The sequence below is a fragment of the Ovis canadensis genome, chromosome 9 (genome assembly GCF_042477335.2).
Source record: "Ovis canadensis isolate MfBH-ARS-UI-01 breed Bighorn chromosome 9, ARS-UI_OviCan_v2, whole genome shotgun sequence".
Lineage (NCBI taxonomy): Eukaryota > Metazoa > Chordata > Mammalia > Artiodactyla > Bovidae > Ovis > Ovis canadensis.
The window spans coordinates 47,389,849-47,410,953 of record NC_091253.1 but is presented as its reverse complement, the minus strand read 5'-3'; the positions used below and the strand labels follow the sequence as shown (position 1 = coordinate 47,410,953).

Here is a 21,105-nt window from a genome sequence, read left to right as displayed (position 1 = left end):
AAGTGCTTATTGACTAGTTCCAAGAAAGGCTAAGAAATACATGCCATCTACATATTATACAAGAAAAAGTAAGTATTAGACAATGTTTACCCACTGCTTTTCTTAAGAGCAACCATTAGTCACTAAAATACACATATTCTGCATTTCATTTTGCTTCTATAAGCAATCCTACTTAATTTATAGATATTTGTATCATTTCTACCCCATGCCAGACTCCCTGCTAGGCACCAAAAAAAAACATAAGATAGTAAGTCAGTGCCTGAATTCCAGTTATCCAGAGTCTGTTACGAGAAACGTCTCTATAAAGAACTGAAACAAGCAATTTCAATCAGTAGGATATTAGTATTATGGGGACTGCTTAAGATGCAGTGTTACCTGTGAATTATGTAATCTTGGTGCAATGGTGCTGTGCAAGCATGCTTGCTCAGTCAAGTCTGATTCTTTGTGACCCCATGGACTGCAGCCCACCAGGCTCCTCTGTCCATGGGATTTCTCAGGCAAGAACACTGGATCAAGTTGCCATTTCCTCCTCCAGGGTATCTTCCCCGACTCAGGGACTTAAGCTGTATCTCTTGCATTTCCATTGGCAGGCGCATTCTTTACCACTGAGCCATCAGGGAAGCCCACAATGATGCTGAGCTGTCAATTAAGACAGTGTGTATTTCCATCTGTCCATCCATCCAAGACGCTCACGAGTTAAACAGAAACAATTGACTGAATTAAGGGCTGTTCTGACATTTGTTGTGTGCCTAAGGACTGTGATCAACTACGTATTTTTAATGAAGGAAAACTAGCTTTTCATAAAATACATCTGTTGTTATTGTTCAGTCGCTAAGTCGTGTCTGACTTTTTGAGAGCCCATGGACTGCAGCACACCAGGCTCCTTGTCCTTTACTATCTCCTGGAGTCTGCTCAGATTCATGTCCATTGAGCCTGCGATGCCATCCAACCATCTCATCCTCTGTCATCTCCTTCTCCCCCTACCTTCAATTTTTCCCAGCATCAGAGTCTTTTCAAATGAGTCAGCTCTTCGTCTCAGATGGCCAAAGTACTGGAGCTTTAGCTTCAGCATCAGTCCTTCCAATGAATCAGGGTTGATTTCCCTTAGGGTTGACTGGTTTGATCTCCTTTGAGTCCAAGTGACTCTCAAGAGTCTTCTCCAGCACCACAATTTGAAAGCATCGATTCTTCAGCACTCAGCCTTCTTTATGGTCCAGCTCTCACATCCACACATGACTACTGGAAAAACCATAGTTTTGACGACACGGACCTTTGTCAGCAAAGGGATGTCTCTGCTCTTTAATATGCTGTCTGGGTTTGTCAAAGCTTTCCTTCCAAGGAGCAAGTGTCTTTTAATTTCACGGCTGCATCTATCCATTGTTTAATATGAAAGATGGCTTATAGATCTTAATCTGCCACAATTAAGTGTACACATCTCTAATATGACAGTCTGAGTGCAACAAACTTTCCCCATGCATGGAAAGGGAGCATTATCTTCCTCACTAACCTCCAAAATTCCCCAAATAAAGTTATATTAAAATCATGCTGACTCCCCAGAAACAGAGCATACCAGAGTTTGGGACCTAAATCAAACCAAACATTTCACCCCTGACCCAGCAACGTAAAATGACAGTAACTGTATTCTGGGAGGGATAGAGTGATTACAGTAGAGAATACTGAACATTACAGTTTATGAACACACACACACAGTATCTATTCTACCAGTCCTGCTGGGAGGAAATGAAAATCTTAATCCCCATCATTCCACCATGGTTTTTCTTAAGTGAGAAATTTCCCTGCGATAATGCTTGTCTTATTTGGCGTTTATTTTTAAAAGGATGAGCTGTGACTTTTCGCACAAGCTGTTTTCAAATTCCACCACTTAAAATTATTCCTGAAAGAACTTTCTTCGGCTCAGCCGTCAGATGTTTAACATCTGCTGTGCATTAGACAAAGTCAAGGATGCAAAACACGGTGCTTAGAAATCACAGGCACATAAATAATGCAGGGGTGGGATGCAGTGAAGCCGACAAATCGTGACCCTAGCCATCGAGGCATTTATACATTGTCTGCGGAGATCTGGTTAATAAGTGTGCAGGACTTTAAAAAGCAATAATACATAAAGACAAGAGGACCAGGAGGGGAATACCTGGAATAGAGGATTTCTGCTGATGGGCTCCATCCCAAAAGGCAATCGGCCCACCCACCACATGGTCCCCCGGTACTCTGCTGCATAAGGTTGCACTGCAGGTGGGACAAGGCCTCTTGGATTATGAATACTGAATTTTGGTTTCTTTAACTCAGTGGCTAATGAGTTAGTTTTTCCAGTAGTCATGAATGGATGTAAGAGCTGGACCATAAAGAAGGCTGAGAGCCAACGAACTGATGCTTTCCAAATGTGGTGCTAGAGAAGATTTTGGAGAGTCCCTTGGACAGCAAGGACATCGAACTGGTAAATCCTAAAGGAAATCAACTCTGAATATTCACTGGAAGGACTGATGCTGAAGCTGAAGCTCCAATACTTTGGCCATCTGATGCGAAGAGCTGACTCATTGGAAAAGATCCTGATGCAGGAGAAGAAGGGGGCAGCAGAAGATGAGATGGCTGGATAGTATCAGTGTCAATGGACATAAGTTTGTGCAAACTCCAGGAGATGGTGAAGAACAGAGAAGCCTGGCGTGCTGCAGTCCATGGGGTCGCAAAGAATTGGACATGCCTTAGCAACTGAACAAATAAATTTATTCTTGAGTAAAAACAAAAGCATAAAGGCAAGTAGCCTGTGCTGGTGAGATCTACTGAAGGGGCTCAGAGCCAGGCTTGGGGGAGATTCTGGCGCAGCTTTGGGGAACCTGCAGCCTCGGTCACACAGACCCACAGCCTCGCCATGGACATCGAATCTCGGTGTCCCATCTGCCCGAGGGGGCCAATGAAAGAGACAGTGACAGCTTGTATGAAGGGCACCTCAGCCCCAGCACTGCATTAAGCGCTCCTCAAGAGCATCTCATATAACTCTTATCAGAACCTTTTGAAGCAGGAGCCAGGAGAACAGTCTAGAAAGAATAACAGAATGGGGCAAGCACAATAGGGTGGCTGTGAGGATTACATGCAGACAGTGTGCTGTGATGATCAGCATTTTACAAGGCATGCAGTGCTTAATAGATGGCATGAATCATCATTCCTTGGCTGAGTGAGGAAAAGGGGCAGGGGATTTCAAGCAAAGGAAGAGAGTAGGGTTTGCAAAAAGCCTTCCAGATCACAAGTAGATCAATACAGCTGAGAAGGATTCCAAGGAGGACAGCAGGAATGGCTGGGATATAAATCTGAACTCGATGTGGCTGCAGCTGAGTGGCCGGCTTCCCGCATCCATAACTTTTACACCCATGGTCCAGGGGAGTTAGGGCGAGACTTTCAAGAATGAAGGTGAGAAGAGATACTAATTTCATTGAGATCCACCCACAGGCAACACTCAAGGAAGACTGAAAAGGGAGCAGACAGGGGGCAGAGAGACTGGTCAGAGGCTTCAGCAATATCTGTTATCTTGCAACAGGTAGTACCTGGGGCATGGCCCAGATGGTAAAGAATCCGCCTGCAATGCGAGAGACCTGGGTTCGATCCCTGCATCAGGAAGACCTCTGGAAAAGGGCATGGCAACTCACTCCAGTATTCTTGCCTAGAAAATCCCACAGACAGAAGAGCCTGGCGGGCTATAATCCAGGGGGTCACAAAGAGTCAGACACAATTGAGCGACTAATGCTGGAACAGGTGAAACAGAAAGAAAAGGACAAACATGAAAGAACAAAAATACTTAATGAGAGGATACTCTGAGGTTTTCCAAGATTCTTCCTTGGTAATGGAGGCTCAGCGGTACTAGGAGAACAGTCAGAAGAGGGTGCTGGCTTAACAGAAAGATTGGGAGTCATTCATGACATCGTGAACTTGAGCCTGGAGTGGAATGCTGATGATATGGGTCTAGCAAGTGGTGTAAAGGTTGAGATCATCAATGGGGAAGCACAGGTGTGGGTGTGATGTTCTGGGTGAAGGTGACCCAGTGACCGAGCCTGAACCCTGCGGGAGGGCACACTTAGGTCACAGGACGTGGATGGACAGAGAGGGGCAGGGAGATGAGAGAGACTGACCTGGGAGGACCGAAAAACAGTCACGAGGTCCTGAGGGCAGGGGAGAAGGAATGAACCAAGCATGTCCCTGATTTATACATCAATTCAAGAGCAGCGAGGGAGAAGACAAAACTGAAGCAGAGCTGGGGAAGCGGGAAGGGGAGGAAGGAGGAGATGACCACAGACAGGATGGCTCCTGAAGAGGACACTGTCATGAGAGTCAGGACATCAGGGCTCAGAAGGCAAGAAGAGTGAAATTAATACCGAATCTTATGTCAATCAATGTCAGCATCCCTTTTAAAATAAAAAAGCATATATATTCAGCACCACCAAACTCATCCCCAAAGGAACACTCAAGGCTTCTATTTTTATCCTCAAACTATGAACAGAAAATTTTCCTGAAAAGAACTTGCAGGTGCTTCTGAAAGAGACTAAGTCAGGGCAAATCTACGGCAAAATATTGTTTATTAAATAATTCACTGCTGATTGACTCTGTGATAATGAACTAGGTTCAAGCACTGGAGAGCCTCAGGCTGGCTTGAAGGATTATTAGGCAAGTGTTTAGAATCAACACTGAATTTCTACAGCGCAGATGTAATCCAAGGAATGTGAATCCATTAAGCTTTTATGCTAATAACTGTTCAGGAGAAGTTGAAAGAGAGGTTAAAGAAAGAAACTGAAGTTTAAGTCTTCCTTTGACATTAAAAGGATTTCTGTTCAAAATTCTTAAATTGGTCGCCTAGCACACTAACCTCCTACGTGAAGAATCTATTTTTAAAGACACTAAAATCTCAATATTCATTACACACATTAAATAGTCTCTCAAGTTTTACAAGAGAGCAGTCATTCAGCAAAACAAGTATAAACCTTACAGAGACAGACTTCCTCCATTGCTGTTTGATAGGAAACAACGTCTTCAAATCCTTACTAAGCATCTTGCTTGATTAATGTTAGTTTTGAAAGAAGAGAGAAAGAAAGGAAAAGAGGATAATAACTACCATCCCGTGAGGTCTATCTCTGGTTAGCCACATCCCAGGTTCCGCAGCCTCTAGGTACAAGTCTAGGTGATGGGGAGAGGGGAAAATAGCAGCCTCCAGATCCAGCCACATAGGGTTACAGCCCATGAATACACTCCCTGGTCCTCACACCTCGCTATAAGCAACCTACCCAAACACAGAATACAGAAACCATGATGCCAACACTCAGGTCATTAACGCTGACCTCTTCTCTACAGAGTGACATAAGAGTGATGTCACCACTTGGAATCCTACAGAATGTTTACGTATCTGCTCCCCCCAAATGTAAAGTAGCTCATTCTTCTTGCACAGTTTCATAGGAGGGGAAATCTATCGTGTCTCCATTTGCCACCTAATCAAGTTCATGCATGGAACACTATTTCAGGATTGTCTGAAAATGCTCCCTGCATCACCAGTATTTTCGTAACTTCCATCCAACTTTCTTTTGCTTTGAAAGTATGTCATCAACAGCTCTAGAAATCTGAACAGGCTCTTTGGTTCAAGCTGTGAGATCTAAGACCCCACGTATTATTCTCCCTGTATAAAGGCACCTGGCAATGTGTGTTCAACTGGACCACTACCAACCCAGGAAACGGTGACCCACAGCCATCCTCAGGTCGAACAGCACAGTCGAGCATAAGCATGGGGACAGAGCATTTAAAACTCACAACTAATGCTTGCCTGACTTGGCATCAATCACTCTTCTACAAAAGTGAATGTGGGGACTTCCCTGGTAGTCCAGTGGTTAAGAATCCATCTTCCAAAGCAGGGAACACAGGTTCAATCCCTGGTCAGGGATCTAAGATCCCACAAGCCATGGGGCAACTAAGACCCAATGCAGTCAAACAAATAAAGAAATTAGCTATTTTTTTAAGAAAAAGTGAAAGTGAGCAGGTAATACAGGCTGAAGACTAAAGAAATGGCAAAATGTACACAAAGATTTCCTTCTTCAAATCCTTAATCTATGGGGTTCCTAAAGATGAACCAAAAGGGAAGAAACTATCTATGTAGAAGTGGTACTAAGACATCTTGGTTTTCTGATTCCTTAAAGGGTAACTTGCACTTAGTGGGAGTTTTTCGGTATATACAGTATAACAGGAAGAACATAATACATGGGATGATGAGGCTGTAGGTTCAATCTGACAGTTAATGCCTGGGCTCCTACAAACGGTGCTTCAGTTTCCTCACCTATGAAGTGGGCACTCCAGAACTGCCACAGACCAGCAAATCACTTCTGAGAAGCTAGAAGACTGAGCTGCTAATATTTTATTTTAAAGTCCATGAAGTGAAGGGAAAAGTCACTCAGTTGTGTCCGACTCTTTGTGACCCCATGGACTGTAGCCTGCCAGGCTCTTCTGTCCATGGAATTCTCCAGGCCAGAATATTGGAGTGGGTAGCGCTTCCCTCCTCCAGGGTATCTTCCCAACCCAGGGATCGAACCCAGGTCTCCGGCATTGCAGGCAGACGCTTTACCATCTGTTGTGTATTTAGATACAGTAGGGACTAGTTCTGACAATTTCATTGCAGAAAATATGAAAATCCAGGCATAGTTCATGTGATAATGCTAAACTTCGTCATCATGCCTAGTGAAGGATGGAATCCATGCCCCCTACATTGGAAACACAGAGTCTGTTTTTTTATTGGAGTATAATTGCTTTATAATGTTATGTTAGTTCCTCTTGTACAAATATGCGAATCATCTATATGTACACATATATCCCCTCCTTTTTGAGCCTTCCTCCCACCCCGCATCTCATCGCTCTAGGTCATCACAGAACACGAAACTGAACTCTGTGCTATAGAGCAGCTTTCCACTAGCTATCTATTTCACACACGCTAGTGTATATGCCAATGTGGGTGCATGGAGTCTTGACCACTAGACCACCAGGGAAGTCCTTGGTATGACAATCTTAATATAATTCCTTTAAATAAGATGAAAAGAATCCTTGGTTTGTGTGTTCCACTACTGCAACAGTTTGCACAGGTGGCCAGTGAACTGTAATCAATAGAAGCAGCTGGAATCGCATGACAAGGCCTCACATGAAATACAGCCATTCATGGAAACATGAGAGACCCGGGTCTTCTGAGCATAGAGGGCACCCGGGCAGGGGAGCAAGCAGGTCAGTCCATTCACTGGAGCACCCACTTGGGGTCAGGCACTGGTCCAGACCCTGGGCACAGAGCTATCACAAACACACAGAACTCCCCACCTGCCTGGAACTTACTACCTCCCAGTTCTACCTGTCAACCTTCTAAATGAAGAGCGATGCAGCAGCCAGGGAGAGTATGATCACGTCGTCAGAGACGGGGACACACTGCAGCCGTGAGGAATGTAACATACCCAGGGTCGCTCAGAGTGGCTGAGAACACAATTCCATGGACAAAAAACAAGGTCCTCCTGTGGGACACAGGGAACTCAGTTCAACATCCTGTGATAAGCCACAGTGGAAAAGAATATGAACAAGAATGTATACATATGTATCATTGAATCACTTTGTATATAGCAGAAACTGATACAACATTTAAATCAACTATATGTGTGCATGTGCTAAGTCACTTCAGTCATGTCCTACTCTTTGTGACCCCACAGACTGTAGACCACCAGGCTCCTCTGTCCATGGAATTCTCCAAGCAAGAATACTGGAGTGGGTTTCCATGCCCTCCTCCAGGGGATCTTCCTGACCCAGGGATCGAACCAGAGTCTCTGACATCTCCTGCACTGGCAAGTGGGTTCTTTACTCCTAGTGCTATCTGGGAAGCCCCAAATCAACTAACTGTCAATAAAAAAAAAATCACCACCAACATATGGGAAAAGAACACATTAAAGAGAGAGAGAGAGAACGTAGTTCTAGTGCCCTGAACCTTTCATGTGGTAGACGCAGTGATAGGATTTCTCCTGGAATAAACATGGCAACAGTTAGCCCACTGCACACAGACCTGTACTCACCCACTTACTGTCAGATGACGAGTAATGTCACTTCACTAAGTTTTAAAGCAACTCTTCAACAGACTATTAAACTCAGACTTTCAATGAATTAAAGCTGCCTTTTAAATAAAGCTTTTTATTTTAGCCGTTAACTTATTATTTCCTAAAACTAAATCACATACAAACTTGTTGATCAGTAAATCGCTAAGTTGTGTCCGATTCTTTGTGACCCTGTGGACTGTAGCACACCAGGCCTCCCTGTCCTTCACCATCTCCCAGACTCTGCTCAAACTCATGTCCACTAAGTCGGTGATGCCATCCAATCATTTCATCCTCTGCCACCCCCTTCTCCTCCTGCCCTTGATCTTTCCCAGCATCAGGGTCTTTTCTAATGAGTAGACTTTTCTCATCAGGTGGCCAAAGTGCTGGAGCTTCAGCTTGAGCATCAGTCCTTCCAATGAATATTCAGGGTTGATTTCCTTTAGGATTGACTGGTTTGATCTCCTTGCAGTCCAAATGTATATGCTATCCATTCTATTTAACACTGAACATATTTAATTGGTAAAGCAGTTTGCAGGCTTTGTTTCAATTCATCCACACGGTCTTTTGTCCCTGTTTTATGAGAATTTCCAAGTGCTGCCAGGTTTTAACCAGAACCAGCACTTTCCTAAAGAGTATCCATGAATCCCCAGTTCTAAAGCGTGAGTGAGTTTTGTTGGCCTGCAGCTACACAATGGCCAAAATATTTCAAACTGGCTTTTATTTTGTGACTCTATTGCGTGAGGTCTATAATTTCCAAAATTACTAAGCCGATTATTTTATAAGTATAATATCCACAGCCTGGCCAACTCCATCTGCTTTAGAAATGAGCACAGGGACTTACTTTGATCCTTCTGGTGCAGTCCCGGCAGTTTTATTCTCCTCGTAGCTGTTGTTTTCATATAGGAGTTTTAGCATATGAAAGTTTGCTACATAAAATATTGATTTTTTTCATTCATGCATTTTTAACTGAAAGGGAGCTTTGATGTACTCAGGTGAGCTTATAAAGCGTGAACTCTTATCATAGGTATAGTATATTCATTCACTGTATGGTCATGAAATTTTTTTTAAGAGTATAATTGCTTGACAATGTTACGTTAGTTTCTGCTGTACAACAGTGTGAATTATCCATATGTATACGTCTATCTCCTCACTCTAGAGTCTCTCTCCCGCCGCCCTCCAATCCCACCCGTCTGCGTCACTACAGAGCACTGAGCTGCTATACAGCCGCTTCCCAGTAGCTCTCTGCTTTACACATGGTAGCGTACACATATCAGAGCTACTGTCTCAATTCACTCCATGCTCTTTCCCCTCCTGTATCCACAAGTCTGTTGTCTACGTCTGCATCTCTGTAAACAAGGCTATTAGCCAGTTTACACAGGGCTAGGCAGCCAGTGGGACAGGCTGCGATGTACTATGCACCCTGGGAGATGCATGGTGGTCCATGTCAGTGGTGCCCAGGACCACATGCCATCCACTCTGGTAAGCGCACATGGTGTCTCTGAGCGCATGAAAGTCTCCACAGGTTACTGCAGGAAGTAACCCCCAAGTATCACAGACAGGACTTCAAGCAAGCCCCCCAAACCTGCGTCAGTACCAGACCAAGGGCCGTCATATTCACCGGTCCACATGCCTCCCAGGAAAGGGCACATGTGTGTTCACACAATCAAACCAAAATAAGAAAGAATCAGGCAGTATGTTACTTTTTTGGAGAGACAGTGCCACATATCTTTGAGAATGAAATCCTAGAGCCGGTCTGATTGGGTTCAAATCTTATTTCACTACTTCCTAGCTGTGTAACCCTGGACAAGCTATTTCACCTCTTTATGCCTTAGTTTCTTCATCTGTAAAATGGAGATAACTCAACCCAGAGATGTGATGAAGATTAAATGAGGTGATAACATGTAAAGTATCTAGAACAGGGCCTGACAATATAACCACTATTCCACCATTCAGATGCGGTGCAATATTGTATAGTATTACCGTTTTGGCAAGAAAATCAAGGCCGAAAGAGACCAAATAGCTTGTCATGGGTTTTAGAATTCGTCAGTGATTTATTCCAGAATGAAAATGAAATCTGTAAGAGTCTCCCTGAGACCAACTTCCTGAAAAGGTAAAGCCCACAATGTGAAGCCATATGTGGGGCTGAAAAGCAAATTCCTGTGCACGTCAGGGCTCTGATGATGACATGGGGCATCCCTCACCGGCCACCTGAGCTGATGTTGAGTAGTCACCTCTCGTTGTGGGGAGGGGAACACCCAGTGGACAAACAAGTCCAGTGTATACAATCAGCCATCGACAAGACTTCAAATCTTAGAAAAGAATCAGTGTCAAAAAGCCCTGGCATCTCTCCCGGGTGAGGGGCCTCCTGCTTTCACTCCTGTTCTTTAAATATCAACCAATGCCCACTGTGTTCCGCTCCCACCTTGGAAAATCATCTCACTCATTTCAGTGCAAACAGTGTCCCTGCCTAGTGCCCCGAGGGAGCCAGGCTATTTCCATAGTGTGAAGTAGGACAGCTAGAAATCAGAAAAGAGCTGACATGTTAATGAGCAGGTGCTGTTTATCTACTTCAAATTCCCAACAAGGGTCCAGAGAGAGTTGATAACTGATTTGGATGCAGATTACAGCTCTGAGATAATGGAAAACAACATCCACAGAAAAGCAGGTCTTCCCCAGCACCTCCATTTAGTGCCGGAGAAAGGCGTGGTCCTGCCTAAAGAACTGCACAGGGGCCTTGCACACACAGTCCAGCTGTTCCAAAGTCGTCCAGAGCACCCACATCTTAAGACTGCTCTCCAGAGTCTATGTGATCATCACCCAACTAGTACCACTCTCTTAAGAAATGATATGGGGAGGGCTTCCCTGGTGGTCCAGTGCTTAAGAATCCGCCTGCCAATGCAGGAGACACAGATTCGATCCCTGGTCTGGGAAGATACCACATGATGCTGGGCATCTAAGCCCACGCGCTACAGCTGCCGAGCCTGTGCTCCAGAGCCCGGGAGCTGCACCTAGCGAGGCCCTCACACCCTGGAGTCTGTGCTCCGCAACGAGAAAACCCACCGCGGTGAGAAGCACACACACCACAACAAAGAGAAAGCCTGTGCACAGCAATGGAGACCCAGCACAGCCAAAAGTGAATAAATAAATAAAAGCATGAAATGATATAGGGAGACTACACTGGGCAAAACTTAAGCCTGTACATCAAAAAGTCCAGGTAAACCAAAGTCTGAAGAAGCCAGCAGCGAACAGGTATGCTGTATAAGACAATCTGCGTAAAAGGCAGGCAAACCCCAAAAGGGTCACGTGGTATCATCTCTGAGTGACATCAGCATCCCACCCACAATTCCCATCACTGTGGCACTGAGCTAGAAAAGCGGAGGAAACCACCCAAACCCTGTTTTTCAACAGCTTAATACAAATGCATATGTTCTATTTCTAAATCAACGAACATCTATGATTCTCAAATGTCTTCACGATAAATGTAATTAGTGTAATATTCTGGGTCAAGCATAGAGTACAGTAGCTGAAAAGTAGGAATAATACTATTTTCAGTCTAATAGCGTTACCTGTTCTTACTCACTGCCTGAGTATGAGTCCAATCAGAAATGATGTCCTTATAGCTGATTCACTTTGCTGTACAGCAGAAACCGATACAACACTGTAAAGCAGTTATACTCCAATAAAAATTAAGAATGATCCGTATTTACATAAGCTTATTTCTTATACATTTGTAATGAACTTTCAATATTTATCTAAAACAAACAAAAAAAACCACAATGTCTTATGGAAACAGAGAAATCGGAAGCAATCTCTCTTCAAGATAAATGTGAGGAAACAAAGGCTTGGAGACTTTACATAGCTTATCTGAGTCCAAATGCTGCCAAGGACTCAAGCTGACTTCTGCTTATTCCACACGAGACGGAGCCAGGTACCAGGAAATAAGTTTAATCTTTAGCGCTGCTCCCTGGCTTACTGCAGAAGCTAGCTGTCAACCATGCAGTCAAGTCACAAAAGGATTGCGGAGTCCTGCAACTGAAACTGAGAGGGGGGTGGTGTATACACTGGTTTAGGGATGTCCTCATTTACCGGACAGGTCATTCCAGCCAGTGTAGTCCTGCCAAAACCCTGACACCACATGTTTGTGACAGCCGGTGACCACCATGACGAGTGAATTTCACCCCCAGGGTAATGCCCTCAGCTCCCCTTCCTGGCGCTCACGGCATACCTGCTGGGACTTCCTTGGACTGTGCCCCCCCAGACCCCAAACAGGCAGAAGCAACAGAACAATGACAAGTCACTATGGGGGAGGAGGAGGCACTGAACCCTGAAAGAACACTTGCAAACATGTGGTTGAAATGTCACCATCAATGAAGTGATAGGGAACACCGAAATCCTTAATCATGACAGGACGTTTTGCGTATGGGGGAAAGGATAAAAAAGGAGAAGAGTGGGAAACAGTACCACGTTTCAGATTAAAAGGGTAGTCCTTTTTTTTTTTTTTACTAAAATGATCATTTTCACTTAATATTTTTTTTCATGTGCTTACATTATTTTGCTGTACCCTAGAAAAAAGATTTTCCCATTTCTAAACCCTTCTTTAAAAGCAAAACAAAACAAAAAGCATGTGCATTTGTCACTATAGGGTTTCCCTGGAGGCTCAGCTGGTAAAGGATCCACCTGCAATGCAGGAGACCCGGGTTCAATCTCTGAGTTGGGAAGATCCCCTGGAGAAGGGAACAGCCACCTACTCCAGTATTCTGGCCTCCATGGAGTGTATAGTTCATGGGTTCTCAAAGAGTCAGACACGACTGAGCGACTTTCACTTTTCTGTCACTAAAATTTATTTTACTAATAAACCCTATGCCAACAAAGTTGCTGAAACAAGGATGATGGAGAAAGGAAAAGCTGTAAGTGGACATTTACAGCTTCATTAAAACTGAGCTTACCAAATGCTGGTCTTGATCTGGGGGAGACCCTCGAGGACCCACAGCCCAGGAACACCTGGTCTGGTCTGTTAAGTGTGTGCACATGAGTCACTCGTTAAGAGTGTTATTTTGGATACTGGTAAAATGAAATGCTCAGGGGAAAACAAACAGCTTTTGCTTTCAAGACAGTCAATAAATTGCCACAGAACACAGATGAATTTGCTTTGGGGATAGTAATTTGTGCACTTCTCAAGAGCAGGGGGCCTGCCTTCCCACATGGTACCATGGATGCCAGGACATATGTGTTAAGTGAACTGTTAAAGAGCAAATGCAACCACGTGGCCACTTAGGACACTTCTGGGTACCAGTTCTGCTCCCAGAGCCCCAGGTGAAGCACAGCTGTCCTTTACTGGGGAGTGTACCAAAGGCTGACCACGTTCAATATGATTTTTTTTAAGCCTTCATTGGATTTCTTATAATATTGTTTCTATTTTATGTTTTGGTTTTTTTTGGCCACGAGGCATGTGGGATCTTAGCTTCCCTGATCAGGGATGGAACTTGCATCCCCTGCATTGGAAGGTGAAGTCTCAATCACTGAACTGCTGGGGAAGTTGCTCAGTATGATTTAATACACTAATTATTAGTACTTTCTGTAAATATTTTAATTACATGAAGAATACATATATTCTTATAAAAACAGAAAAGCATATCTTTGCTGAATTCTTATAAATATATTAAATGAAAGTAGCTGTCGAAAGGTCTCAATTTTCTCCTCTGTAAAATAAGGAATTAAACTTGGCACCATCTCCATCTTAAACATTTTAGGATTTCATATGGCAAGTACAACACAGTTCTGAGAAAAGAGCACAGACATCGATGATGTCCTAGGGTTGATGGGGAGTGCTGGTGGCACCGGATCCAGGGTGAGCAATACTGAGATTCATTGCAGCATTATTTATAATAACCAGGACATGCAGCTTAGATGGCCATCGACAGATGAACGGATGAAGAAGCTGTGGTACGTAGACACAATAGAAAATTATTCAGCCATAAAAAAGAATGAATTTGAGTCAGTTGAACCAAGGTGGATAAACCCAGAAGTCTGTTATACAAAGTGAAGCAAGTCAGAGAGAGAAAAACAAATATCATATATTAACACATATATTTGAAATCTGGAAAAATGGTGCTACTTGCAGGGCAGGTATGGACCCAGACATAGAGAATGGACTTGTGAACTCAGGGCAAGGGGAAGGAGAGAGTAGGATGAACTCAGAGAGTAGCGCTTAAACATATGTATTATCATATGTAAAACAGATAGCGAGTGGGAAGCTGCTGTAGAGCACAGGGAGCTCAGCTCAAAGCTCTGAGATGAGCTAGAGCAGAGGGATGGGAGGGGTGGGAGACAGGTCCAAGAGGGAGGGGTACATGTATACTTAAGGCTGATTCATGTTGCTGGACAGCAGAAACTAACACAACATTGTACCTCAATTATCCTTCAATTAAACATAAGTTTAAGGAAAAAAAATTAAGTGAGAAAAGGCTAGGCCACATTTATAAGCCATCAGCAATTACTCATGAGAGAAGAATGACACGCTTTTTCAACAGGTACAATTATCCTCCTACAAGGACCTTTTGAAGACGAGGAAACACAAATTGGGTGACTTACTAGGTCAGAACAATCTAGAATTCACTGGGTCCCCTACAGCCTGCATCCCTGCTTGCGTCATGTTCTGGTGATCCTTATCTGCTCAGACAGAGGCCAGAGAAGGAAGAGGTTCTCTGAAATGACGTGCAAACTGCAGGTTGAACACAGGGGACAAAAACAAAGATAACAAGGCTTGGTGGCCCTGAACACCAAACAGTGAGAAAGAGAAAAAAGAGACATCTGCTTTCCAACTCTAATTAACTCAGAAAACAAGTCAGAAAACACAGCCCAGACAGTACTCGTTGAAAAAGAGATGCTCGTAAAAAAATTTAGAAGACTATAAACAGCACTCCTCCTTAAGATGGAACTTCATCTTTATGACTGAAGTGTGCACCTTGAATTTGAAACAATTTCAGTCCACAAATTTTCCTTTAGAGAAGGAAAGCCAAATTACACATCTGTGTACAAAAACTGGAAAAAGTGCTAAGTATTGGGTTTTGGTTTTTTTTTTTTACAAAGTAGCATATGTACCAATTAGAATCATTTACTGCAGATAACAGGCTTTGCAGAAGGTTAATCAGAGCCTAGGATTAGAGACCAAACTGGAAATATTTTTTAACATACTTGTACCTTTATGCCATGAATACATAGGAAGTCTATCAATTAACTTAGCGATCTCAAAAAATCCTCAAATCCCAAAACCTACCATCAGCTGTTTTTCTCCTTTAACTAAACAATAAAACAAGGTTAAAAAAAAAAAAGTAAAAGTATGCGATCAATCTTGTCTTGACTCTTTGCTACTCCACAGACTGTGGCCCACCAAGCTCCTCTGTGCATGGGACTTCCCAGGCAAGAATACTAGAGTGAGTGTTGTCATTTCCTTCTCTAGGAGATCTTTCCAACCCAGGGATTGAACCCGAGTCTCTTGCAGCTCTGTATTGGCAGGCGAATTCTTTAACACTGAGCTACCTGGGAAACCCAAAGCAAAATATGGTTGCATATTAATCAGAGAAATCCAGTCTAGGAAAATCTAAGTGAATATTACAGAATCTTAAAGAAACAGGTCACTTAGTACAAATTCTTAGGCAGTGAAGGGTTTGAAGAACTGAGTATCATTAAATATTGAAACATATTCCTGCTTAAATGGTTTGCTCTTAGGTGGTACTCAGGTCAGATCAATGCCAAAAACAAATAAGAAAGGAAACTCAATGAGAGTTGAAATCAAAGGTCACCTCTGCAGGGGATGAACCCACTCTCTCCGTTTGGAGCAACAACTCAACTTCTCTGTGGTTTGCAGAAACTTTCCCAAGGCACTGCTATAAATTTTGAAAAGTAGCTGTATTATTTTTACTTGTTTAATCTCAGGACCAATCATAACTTATGTGCAACCATGTAACCAAGTCAAATTTTTTAAGTTATACAAATTTAAAAAAAAACAAAAAAAACAGCCAGCATAATTGTTGACTGGTCTCTCAGCCCTGTCCAACTCTTTGTGACCCCATGGACTGTAGCCCACCTGGCTCTTCCGTCCATGTGATTCTCCAGGCAAGAATACTGGAGTGCGTTGCCATTTCCTTCTCCAGGAGACCTTCCTGACCCAGGGATCAAATCTGCATCTCCTGCTCAGCAGGCAGATTCTTTACCACTGAGCCACCTGAGAGGCCCCATTTTATGGGCACCACCTCATTTAATGCTTACAGTAACTATGAGAAATAGGTATTGTCACCTCTGTTCTGCAGAAGACAATAGAACAGAAGCTCTAACGTGGATTATACATCTGTGCACCAGCCTACACAGCAACTCATCCTTCGATGCTCACAAGGAGCCTATGATGTGGACTCTGCCTGTATCCTGATGTGACAGGTGAAGAAACTGAGGCACAGAAAGTGAACAGCTTTCCAACATCATGCACATTGCACGTGGCTGAGTCCAGATGCTGACCCGGAGCCCACTGTCATCAAAGCCACCAGCCCCAGGAAGTTCTGGCTCTGTCCACCTGTGAGAAGAGCTCCAACAGCAGATGAGAGGGGACCAGAGCTGGGCTGCCCAGAGCTGGAGGCCCCCTCGATGATAAGCCAACTGATAAATCTAACTGGGGACCATCTCAAGTTTCCTAGAAGAACTCACAGTCAGGAAAATATGCCTTGCCTCAAAGCTAGCACTGCTCCACGGTCTCCGGAGCATCTGACCAGCGTACACGGCATCCCACGGGATACAGGCACTGCCACATCCCAGGATAAAGAGACCGGGTAGGGACGATGCCCGATGTCCTCCCAACACTCATCCATCTCTTAGTTCCTACAGTCAATCATATGCTGGACCACAACAGGCTCTCTTGGTCACTGGGCTGAACAGGCCAGGGTCTCCCTCAGCTGCTGACAATGCATGGAGACAGATAGACAGACACCCAGGAGAACAGTGCACCAAGGGCTGTGGAATTGTGGCCAGTTGCTTTCCAATATTCAGTTAGGGGGGCAGCAAGTGGGGATGGGGTAGAGTCAGAGGGTATTTGAGAAGGCGACCGAGGCTGAAGAAGGAGGCAGGAGCCGGGTGTCTCAGAAGCGAGATGAGGCCCCTGCCCTCTAGGAGGGAGGCAGAAAGTCAGGTGAGGGCAGTCCCACCAGGCGGGAGATTGCTGGCTCCTTAAGGACAGACAGAGGCGCCAAGCAGAGATGCGACAATGTCTCCAGAGCCAGGCTGGCGGCGGTGTACCACGAAGGAGGATTTCAGCCAAGGTAGGAGCTCGCCGTTCCCACCCAGCGTCCAGGACAAGGATGCTCACCTGGCTGGCAGCACCTGAGCCCTAGTTCTTCCCAGATCCTGGCGCGACTAATATACTATCAAGGCAAGATGGGGGGGTAAACATCAGTTTACTAAATGAGGGCAGAAGCCACCGAGATGAACAGGCACAGGGAGCACCCACGGTCCCCAGCTCACAGAACCCGCCATCTGCATTTGCAAGGGCCACGCACAAGAAAGAAGGCGTGGCCATCAGCAGAAATTACGAAACCACCTTTCCCCACAGAATCTTACCCTGTGGGATTAGGGCAGTTATTACAAACTAAGCACGTTTACTAACAACATGAGTCTATGCAGAGAGGAAAGCAACTGAAGTGTGTGAACCCAAATTTAGCCAGTGTTATCTCCAGGCTTTGGGAGAGACCAGTCACATTCTACATCATAGATCGGGGTCATTTAAATTTTTTGCATAATACGTGTTCTATTAGTGATTGGAGAAAATATAGCAGGTCTCACACTAAGTGAGAGTGTTTACAAATTCATCTGTCAGGTGGCAGTCCACTGATGAGGGACTGAGCCTCGAAGAGCCCCAGATTTGCAGAAAAAGCAACTGTAAGCAAGCACCCGGCCAACCTCAAAGAGAGCCGGGGAAGCGCACACGTTTCAGGGCCCGGGTGGTTGGCGAGGGAGTGCTCTGGGCACAGCCAGAAGCAAGGACTGCCTCTCACTCAGACCTGGCAGCACAGAGCTGGGGGGAGGTCCTTTTCAGAGGCTGTCCCTCCCACTCCTGCCAGTGACCCCACAGGACAGACTCCACACACCCGTTTGTTGAGTGAATACGTGTGAAGAAGGGAGAGGAAGGAAAGGGAAGGAGGAGACAGAGAGAGAAGACAAGGAGGGATTGGGTGGTGGTGACGGGGGAGGGGTGGTGAGGGGGGAGGGACAGGAGGGAGATAGTGGGAAAACAGGGAAGGACACCCAAACTCCACTCGGCAAATAAGGAGCTGCCATTACTTTATGGTCATCAGGTGTACACATGAATTTAATAACACAGTTTTTAACATGTATTACCTTTTACTTCTTTTCCAGGCTGTAGAGTCTTGTTAGCTTCCAATTCAAGAGTCAGAAAGAACAGGAGAGGCGCCCTGGATGTCCAGTTGGAGACAGCTAAAATAAAAGAGCAGAGATGATTCTGATTATTCTGGAGAAGAAAAGTGATTAGTTTTTCAAGTATCATTAAAGAGAAACTGTTTTACCATGTAACAGAGAGTGTATATTTCCTAATCTACCTGGGAAAAATCTGGGTCCAAAGCCTCTTTCTTATAGAGCTGCTCGATTTGGGAAAAAGACAAAAGTCAACTATAAGGCGGGCTTTGCTTGTGCCCTTAATGGAAAACAACCTAAAGAGCCTGTGGGCTGCCACTAGCCTGGAGATCCCTGTGAGCCTCTCTCTACCTCATTCCAAGCCCAGCATCCCCAGTAGGACACAGCATCCTTGTAATTCACAAAACCGAGCAGGAAATGATGTCGCCTCCTCACAAGAAACTGCATAACTGGGGAGGAGAGAGAGCTATGTTGTTTGTACTGCAGAAACTTTGTTAATGTTTGCAAGGGAATAAAATATTACAAGTCAGCATTTTCTCTTATCTTGTCCTCCAAACGCAGTTCCTACCAGAGCTCACAAACACGTGCCTCATTGTCCTGGGTTTTCTTTATTCTCCTGATGCAAGGTCAGCTCTTGGAAGCAACACTACCCCAGTTTTTGAGTATTTCATTTTTAGGAAGGAAATAATTAACACTGACTGGGCACCTACTCAGGTCCAGAAACAATGTTACTCCACTTCACAAACGTGGAAAGAAACTGAGGCTTTTTGGAGGAAAGTCAGTGTTCTTAGGTCTGTTGTTCACTCACTAAGTCGTGACTGACTCTTTTGCAACCCCGTGGACTATAGCCCACCAGGTTCCTCTGTCGATGGGATTTCCCAGGCAAGAATACACGGAGTGAGTTGCCATTTCTGTAAATGCTCTTACTCTATTTGGAGACACTTGGATGAATCATGAGAGTGATTGTTATGTGGACAGCTAGCAGCTCAAGAAAATGTGATGGAAAACTTAACCATCTTTTCCTTTAGCATCTGCTTTCGTCTGGTGCCGTCAGCCAGATAATGACATCTTTGTTTACTTGACAGTGGGAGCCAGCCAACAGGGAAGGAAGATGCTCTGTCATAGATACTTTTTTTTTTAAATTTATTCCATGTTTTGCACGGGTACAGGAGTAATCAACAGTATGATTTTTTAAGGAGGCATTTGGGACTTCAACAGATGATGCCTGAGAACCACTTCATTAAGGTGGACACCAGTTTCCCCACCATCATTAGTTCCTTTCTGGAGCAATACGTAGTGAACAATGTGCCGGAAGTTCATGAGTAAGGCTGCAAATCTTGACCTAGATTTTGAATAGCTTCAGAAAAAGTAAAAAGCAAGCCTGAAAATGTCTATTTCAATAACTAACACTGATAATTCCCACTCTCACATTCAAAACTTTCAAAATAATCTATTTCCCCTTTGTCTCACTACTCAACAGGAACATAAAGTCAGAATTAACACTAAATTAAAATAGAAACATAAACCCTAAGTTCTATGGGCTCTTTTTGATTGCTTACTGCCTGCAGTTTAAGATTTTATTTGCTTGCTGAAATATAAGGGACACCAAAAATTTAAATGAATAAAATCACAAACATTTATGAGGACATTAGAGAAATTTTAATCCAAAATACCTCTGGGCCCAATTTGAATTGACTGTGACCCATAATAACAAAGTAAAAAGTTTTGCATTTTACTATTTCGAAAACAGGCTTTTGTTTTATTCTAATATTGTATCAAAAATTCCTTTTCATCTTTATGATTATTTTTGCCTTTTCCTTCTCTTACTTTGGAAGAGAGAAAGTAATAAAGAGTAACAAAGAGAAAGCAATAAAGACAGACAAGCCATGCAATTATGTCTGGAATGAGGAATAACACCACAGATGAAGAACTTCAAGACTGGAATTATTTTCAAAGTTGTCACATGACCTCAAAACCATCGTAATAAAAATAATTCACAGCACCAGTCTTTCAACTGACTCATTTCAGAGCAGAGGAAAGCCCAGAGTGGCCAAGTGACCTCTCCAAAGTCACACAGCAAAGCTGGTCCTAGATCTCAGATCTGCTAGGTGCCAATCCAGTGCTCTATCAGATCATAAATTTCAAAAGCAACCCCCCATGAGCTCACAGTTTCATCAGCTTTTCTACTCATTCATTATCCTACACAGCATGGACACGTCTTGATGAATCAACTCAACTTTATAGTAATACAAGTGCTAGCTGCTCAGTCATGTAAGACTCTTTGAGACCCCATGGACTGTAGCCTGCCAAGCCCCTCTGTTATTTCCCAGGCAAGAATACTGGAGTGGGTTGCCATTTCCTTTTTCAGGGGATCTTCCCAATCCAGGGATAGAAACCCCTGTCTCCTGCATTGACAGGCAGATTCTTTACTGTCTGAGCCACCAGGGAATCCCATATTAATACAAAACATTGCTCACAATGATCAAGAACATATTCTGCCTTTGGTCCACAGATACAGCTAGGATAAACCACTAAAGGCCATGAAATACTCTTAGGTTGTCTAACCTAGAAACATCTACTCTAAAAATAGAAT

The 21,105-nt window shown here is 44.0% G+C and overlaps 1 protein-coding gene across 6 annotated transcripts in view; it reads right to left on the bottom strand.

The window, feature by feature from the left end:
* The window catches only part of FAM110B (family with sequence similarity 110 member B), a 144,464-nt gene that overhangs the window by 93,550 nt on the left and 29,809 nt on the right, over positions 1-21,105 (bottom strand). For 5 of the 6 annotated variants that reach the window (XR_011259227.1, XR_011259228.1, XR_011259229.1 and 2 more), the window contains exon 2: positions 18,480-18,575. The gene's annotated coding sequence lies outside the window, so the exon portion shown is untranslated. Of the gene's footprint in view, positions 1-13,514; positions 14,821-18,479; positions 18,576-21,105 lie in introns of those variants that run through there. The other variant, XR_011259230.1, reaches the window with a different exon arrangement.